Source organism: Pelobates fuscus, chromosome 9 (genome assembly GCF_036172605.1).
Source record: "Pelobates fuscus isolate aPelFus1 chromosome 9, aPelFus1.pri, whole genome shotgun sequence".
Classification (NCBI taxonomy): Eukaryota; Metazoa; Chordata; class Amphibia; order Anura; family Pelobatidae; genus Pelobates; species Pelobates fuscus.
The window spans coordinates 51,581,525-51,589,837 of record NC_086325.1 but is presented as its reverse complement, the minus strand read 5'-3'; positions in this window follow the sequence as shown (position 1 = coordinate 51,589,837).

Below are 8,313 nucleotides of genomic sequence, written 5' to 3'. Positions count from 1 at the left end.
ATGAAGCCTCCTGTCATGCTATAAAATTGTAGATTATACTAGCTTTAGTGTAACTATAATCTTAATTTTATTAATGACAGGAGGCGAATATTTCCCACCCAGTTTTGTTCCCCCCCCCCCCCCCCCTTGTTTGGATGGATTGCTTTGATTGAATGTCTGCTTTATTGTCTGGTCGCCTGGGCTAGATTTGTAGTCTGGGGGAGCTGGGGGAGGTGTATGGTATATTGTATTGCCGGTAGTTGATGATGGGTTTCATGTTTTTTTATACTATCAGTACTGGATCGTGGGATTTATGTTTTCTCAGTACATTTCGTTCACTAATCAGTGTTTTTCGACTCTGTTTATTTCATTTCAGTTTAATGGTTCCGCTACAGTTCATAGAATCGACTGTTTCGCAGGATGAAGATCAAGATCACATCCATTCTTCGAAGTTTTCTTCCGGATGGCATTCATTGTTATGTTATATTTTTTTCCTTTAATTAGTTTATTGGCATTGTTATGTACCTTATGTTGTCGCAGCGTGAAAGAGGTAATGGTTGCTTGGGAGGAGCCTTTTATAGATGCCTATGTTTTTGTCTTTGGTGTTTTCTCTCTATGTTAATGTGGTGCTGTGGAGTTCTAGTAAAGAGATACTTAAGCAAATATTCGCCTCCTGTCATTAATAAAATTAAGATTATAGTTACACTAAAGCTAGCATAATCTACAATTCTCAGGCAACACTGCAGGTGTGGAACAATCGTCAGGAACATTCTATTGGTTTCCATGGAGAATTCTATGTTGGCATACACACTGCATTATACAGCCACAACAACGCCGGCACAGGTATAAGATCCAGGGCAGGTTTACTGGATATAATACAGCAACGTTTTGCTCTGTGAGAACCTTTACCAAGCTTGGTAAAGGCTCTCACAGAGCTGAAACGTAACTGTATCCTATGCACTCAACTTGCCCTGGACCTTATACCTGTGGCCAGTACTTTATTGCTTATTCTATTGGCATAAGCCTGGAGCTGCAGCACCATTGTTCCCTATGTTACAATGCTCAGCTTACCTGAGCTGGGTGCAGCTGCCTGCCTCTCTGACAGGGGGAAGCTCTCTGCTGGAGCTAAGAATGACAGTGCAGGGCTTAGTTTAATTGGCTGTTAACGATCAGCGGACACTCTCAACCAATAAGCTGGCCCTACATGGCAACATTTAGCTTAGGAGAGCTAACAGGGGCTCCTAGCAAGAATATGTAGTCAATCATTATTAAACAGTTTCACTACTTAGTTTGAGAGGGCTCCAGGGCACTCCTGGCACCATAACTTCTACAGAGCACCGAGAGCTTTTTCCCTATGCAAGAGCTTTGCCCATGAGCTGCACTGGAAGGACACCAAACGGACATGCTCACTTTGGAGGGCAAGTGTCTCTTGTTTATAACATGTTCTCTCTCTGGACCCACTCTCCCTAATATTGGGCTGCTCTGCTTTTACATGCCCCAGTACCGCTGTTGCTGTTTTGTGTTTTTATAGCTGCAGAGTATGGGCTAACTACCATTTATTATTTCACAATAATTGATGGCAAGTGTTTTCCAAGCAATTGCAGAACAAGTTGGATCCATGTCAGAGTTATACTGAATGACATTAAAAGACAATTCAAACCTAAAACAGGACTGGCTCCAAATGAAGGTACTTTTAGTCATTCTGGAGGTGGAAATGTGAACTATAATACATTTGGTAAATATTGCCAAAATCTCTGCGTTCGAAGTGCCACGACTTGCCTCTAGTTTTATATTCTTTTTAGAATTTGCCCCTAAAATTAAGCACTTGATAAAGTATCACATTTTTGCTGGGATTTCTGTTAAAATAATTTTTTTTTTTTTTTTTTTTTTATTGGGCCAATGCTCTATTAATTACTTACCTGTTTCTGAGTATTTCAATTCCTCCCCTTGCTTCCCATCCTCCCATCTTTAAAGTGTTTCATCCTCTCATCATGTCAAAGCATCGCCCCAAGTCTGCTTTCTCCATGACTTCCCCTTAAGAGTTTAAAAACTACTCCATGTATCTGTCAGTTGTTGCATCAACACATTACTAATAATAATGCCATTCATTATTTTTGTGTATATTGCAAAGTGGTTAGATACTGGTACCCGGGTTCTGCATTGTAAACATGTTGAGTGACACAGGCAGGGATACTCCGATTAGAGGAATATTCCTTGGATTAATTAGTGCCATGATCTCACATCTTGCAGACTGCACAGCACTGGGGTAAGGAGCAGACTTTCCTGCCTCTGTTCTCTGATTGTCCTATTATTTTTGTGCAAGTAGGAACACAACCATAACCTCTAAAGGGTTTACTTCACAATGTATTTGTACTCTCATTGGCAACGTAACTAAAAATAAAATAAAACACTGTCTTCTAAGGTACAGAGGGGGGCAGCTGATATGATTTTTTGATGGCCTTGAATGCAAAAGGCAGAGATATAATGAACATTACATGTACCTCATCCTCAAGTTAACCCTTTTGGCTTGCACAGCTCTTGGGGAAGGAGAGAACTGGATTCTTTGCCACAAAACATTTCATCCCATGGCTGTCGTCTAAACCAGTGCTCCTCAACCCTCTCCTCAAGGCACATCTAACAGTCCAGGATTTAGGGATTACCCAGGTGTGTCTAAGGGGTTTAAAAAAAAAAAAAAACACACCTTAGACTCTACAACAGGGGTGTCCAACCCGGGACTGGCCCGGTTGCCATCCACACTGCCCATACACCAGGCGGCTAGGGAGGAAGGGAGTCCACTTAATTCTGTGCTCCAGCTGGACAGCTCCCTCTTGCGCCCTGCAGTGAGCCGGCCACCGGGACATGACGTCATACTGGCATCAGCATCACTGCTGGGCACAAGAGGGACCTGTGCAGGAAGAGCACAGAGGTCCCAGCCCTCCTAGAGCAAGGTAGGAAGGTAGGAAGGCTGGGTTGGCCTCTTTAGTACTAAGTGTGTGTGTGATTTTTGTGTATGTTTTGTCAGTGGCTATGTGTGTGTGTGTGGTGGGGGTCTGTGGATATGTCTGTGATTTTTGTGTAAGTTTGTGATTGCGTGTGTTTATATCTGTGATTGTGTGTGTATCTGTGATTGTGTGTGTATGTATGTGATTGTGTGTATAGGTGTGCGATTTTGTGTGCATGTCTATGTGTGTGTGTATAGGTATGTGATTTGTATGTGGGGGGTCTGATTGTGTGTGTGGATGTATGTGATGTGTGTGATTTTGTGTGTTTGTGTGTGTGTCTGTATAGGTATGTGATTGTGATTGTATGTGTGTGGACAATTACAAGAAAACTTACAGGAACGATAGAGGACCCTGCTCAAGTGAGCTTACAGTCTATAGGAGGTGGGGTATAAAACACATTAGGACAGGAAATAGCAATCAAATAAGGTGGGAGTGAAGTTTATTATATATATCCCTCTATTATTAATTCATTTCCACTGTTGCGTCACTACTTTCCCTGAATGTACCTAGATAGCCCTTCTTTATATATTTTGCCTCAACGTGTCCTCATTTGAGGTGATTTGTCACATATTACCAATGTCCACACTGATCACAGGCCACTGTTTGAATTGGGCAGCAACTCATAGTACGTCCTCGCTAGTGGCTATTCTATTTGACATCTTGTCTTGGAAACAAATGTCCCTCAATAATCACAGTTACTACAGAGGCTTTTGAGTAGTTTTGGATGACCTAGGCTATTTATATCAACAGTATCGATTCTCTTTGAAACAAATCTTGTTTGGATGTCCGTTATTTCGTGTTTATCTCATTCTTCATACTTTTTTCTTTCTCTCTTTTGTATCTCTGGTCAAGATTCCATAATTGTTTATCTATTTACTAACATTTTAATGGCATTACAAATTATATGGTAATTATTTTATTAGAAAATGGAAAAACTTAGTGAAGGGGTTAATGGCCACGCTACCATTGTATAACGATTCATGTGGTTAGGCGAGTGAGGCTTAATGGGAAGCATATAATCCCTGTTGTCACGCCATGCTCATTGTTTGACACAACACACTGAAATCCACTTTTATTCCTTTGTAAGCCCCAAGGTTCTGAAAATTGCATGTTCCGTGTTAGACGAGGCTCATGTAGATTGGCTTGATAATTGTTCCCAATTGTCTTGTCCTTATGCTTTGTTTTAGTTTCTTCCTTCTGTTAATTTATTGCAGCCTGTAATACCTTCAGGGTAACGTTTTATTTTTAGTGTTGACAAAATGCAAGAAGTTCTCGTCCCATCACACCTAACAATATGATTAACCATAATTTCTTTGTCACATTTTGTACTCCCACACATATTTTTTATGGATAAATAGAGGCTTCCTTTTCATGTCACAAAAATTGTAATGTATTATTTAGAATATCTCATATGCGTTAGATTTTCATTCTTTTTTTTATTTATGTTTTTGGCAGTTACTAGCTATGTGTTACAATTAGTACATCACTGTGTCACAACAAACATTTTGTAAAGTTTTGTATGCAGGATGTGTACGTTTGAGAACAGTCATAAAAACTAAAATTGACACACAAAAAAAGTATTATATAATTATTGAAAGTATGCTCGATTAGATTGCATTTTACTCCCCTCCACCCCCTGCTATTTTATCACCATTTTCTTTCAACGCTTGTGCTATTTGTTGGACTTTTTGTGTAGTAACTTCCTCAGGTAAGTTAAGAGACCCTGCATATATAAATAGAATATTGTGTATATACAGTCATGTGAAAACGAATGCGCACCCTCTTTGAAAGATAAAATAAGAGAATTACTAATGGTATTTTGTAGGTTCTCTTTCGGGCCCGGAACAGTGTTGGGAGGAGCATTGAAATGTATGTGATCTGCCTTTGGGTTTGTGAACAACATTGTGTGTGATTAATCTATACTCCGAGAACATTACCTTTGAGAAATGTTTATATCTGTGCAGAACGGAGAATGTGAACAAAATCTATATTTATTCAGAACTAGTGTTTAATGTTTATATTTAAAAATGTGATATAACTTGCACTGTCATTCTAATTATAGAGAACAATGTGCGGTCAGTCTGTATTTCGGGGTTTGCTCTCTGTTATCTTACTTCCTGGGACATCAGGGGTAAGTTCCCAATAAGCGCAGTGTGAGCATATCAATAGAATCGGTATTAAGAGGCATGGAGCAGTGTATCTTGTCTGTTTTTGTCCATACAGTTTTGTGTTTCTGTATACCTGCTCCATCGTGTGGTAAGTTGCCTTGTTTATTTGTATTTTATGTACTTTTTTTTATCTATACAGTCTAAGTCAGGGGTGCCCAAAAGGTAGATCCCCAGATGTTCTAAAACTACATCTTTCATGATGCTTTCTCAATCTAAAGGCATTCAAAGCATCATGGAAATCTAACCTTTTGGCACCCCTGGTCTAAGTGAACATTGTCAGGGCTGATTTTTACCCTTATCGTCACTGTTTACTCTAAACCTTAAAGGACCACTTCATCCCCAATGAAGTGGTCTGGGTGCCAGGTCCATCTAGTGTTAACCCTGCAGCTGTAAACATAGCAGTTTCAGAGAAACTGCTATGTTTACACTAGGGTTAATCCAGCCTGACAGCCGCTAGAGGCGCTTCTCACTGTGAAAAAAGGCGCTTCTCACTGTGAAAATCTCCTTCACAGGGATAAGACGCTGGATGTCTATAGGAAAGCATTAAGGAATGCTTTCCTATGGACTATTTGAATGCGCACGCGGCGCATTCAGTGCTGATGTCGGCAGAGGGAGGAGAGTTCCCTGGCGCTGGAGAAAGGTAAGTGTTTAACCCCTTCAGCCCAGGGGGGGACCTAAAGACCCTATAATTGCCAGGAAAAAGAGTTTGTTTTCCTGGCACTTTAGTGGTCCTTTAATCACTGTAGTGAAGATTAAATCACTGAACATATAATTGCTGCAGGGATCCAATACCAGCATCCAGGCATTTGGTCATGTTTTAAAAGCTCATTCAGGGGTGGGTAGAGCGATAGACTGATGTTAGAATGCTGCTTTATAGGCTGTCACATCAATAGTAACGACCCTTAAAAGCAGTGCAGGTAAGGCTATGCCTTACTGCAGAAATGTATGTCTGCGCATTGCTGGAGTTCCAGCTCATCACTTGACAAGTAGGGGATACTCTGTTAGCCCATAAAGAACAGCAGGAAGCATCTTACGCCAAGCATTTTAAGCACTAGAGTGCGCTATAGTGGTAATAATGCCAGGTGTAACCTGACCTGGTAATGGTGCAAACCATTTAGCAACAGTTTGCCGCCTTACCTGGGTGTCCAATGTTCCCTGGTAATCCAGTGATGCATTACCGACTTCTGCAGAGGCTGGAAGCCGCAGTAGTTGACATTATTTGGCAGAGTGCGTCCGCTGACCTCTCTCAGCCAATGACTGACATTATGTGCAATTGGTGACTGATGACACCCCTAAGTCGCTGTCGGAGGTTGAGTTACATATCTGACAGCTAAGGTGTTAACCTCTGTATGTGCTCAAAGTGAAACACTGCACATACATACGTCAGGCACCATGTCTACTTCAAATCACTGAAGTGGTCACGATGTTTGGAGTAACTGTTTAAGGGATCCGGGTGTTTATTTTAAGGGTACTTGCATAATCCATATGTAGTCTCTTATAGTGATATTTACTAGAGTGAGAACTGCTGGAAATTCAAAGTGACTTTGAAATGTAGGTCAAATGAGTTAAATTGGAATATTTCTCCAAGCTTCAATCCAAGTTTCTCTGTTTTCAGTTTTCCTGTTTTGGCCTTTAATTTGGAATTCCCAGCAATTTTCACATTACTGAGTAATCCTGTTAATATAACAACTGTATGATTTGTGCAAATTAACATATAGTGGCATGACATGAGCCACCATGTTCGGCAGCTAGCAAAACAATTGTTATACATTTCAACTTTGGTTTTACAATACATCATTTTGTTTTTTTAACTGTATACGTGTGACATTTTTTTTTTGTTTCGTTTACCGAGTTGCTCTTACCGTATCTTGTTGTTATGAAATACGAAAAAATATATATATACAAACTGTTGTAATTCCTACACTGTTCACCTGATTTGGATGTAATTACCCTCAAATTAAAGCTGAAAGTCTGCAGTTAAAGCACATCTTGTTCATTTCATTTCAAATCCATTGTGGTGGTGTATAGAGCCAAAAAGATTAGAATTGTGTCAATGTCCCAATATTTATGGACCTGACTGTATATTCCATTTTATTCTTCTATTCATTTTCACTATATAATTTTTTAACCTAATTTACCCAAAGTGTTTTTATACCACTGTATTTGAGCCATTATCACGAGCCAGCTCCTGGATTTGATACACTATTCTTTAGAGTGTTCTCTTTGCTATTAAAACTAGGGGGACCTGGCATCCAGACCCCTTCGTTGAACTGAAGTGGTCTGGGTGCCTATAGTGGTCCTTTAAAGAATGAATTTGGTATCAAAATCGGGATAACCTGGAAGAAAACATTTATTATCACTAACATTCTGCCCATCCATTATATGTAAATGGACATCCAGTTTCTTGAATCCAGATCAATTTTTTTTAAAGTAATGGGATAAAGTTAAGAGTATATAGCTCTTTACCGCTAGGAGGGATCATGATACCAAGATATTTAGGTGCACAACTTTTTTTTAGAATCTCTTTTTTCTTTGATCCAAATCAATACTCATGCTCAAAACCTCACATGTAGATTTGTTTACTTTCAAGTTTGAAAGGTGACTACATACTTGCAATTCACTAAATACAGTACATAGTGATTTTTAAGAGTTTTTAAAAGTCAACATTATATCACCGCAATACGCAGCTAATTTCCAACATTCCCATTGGTATAGTTTTATCTTTTAATTCATCCTTATCGCATTGAAAACGCTTTTGGAGTCAGAATAAATAGCAGTGGGGACAGTGGGCACCTTTGCCTTGTCCCGTTGGCCATAAACAATGGATCCAAAGTTATTCTATTTACTCTGACTGTAGCCATTGGAGAATCATAAATGGCTTCAATCCAGCACAAACATTTTTACCAGCAGGATAATCTAATTGCCTTTTCTATAAATTCTGATGTAACTGATTGTCCCAGCTCCCTTCTTTGTTCTTTCATTATTTTCTACTTGAAATGTTTCTCTAAATATGTCCTCGTATTATTTTTAAAAAAATCTTTATTATTCCCCTCCTCCCCATATTATTTGCTTGGATATTATGAGTCACGATACTAAACTTTAAATATGCGTGCTACATCCTGTGATCTGTGCCAATACTTTCCACGTCAAGCTTGCATACCTAA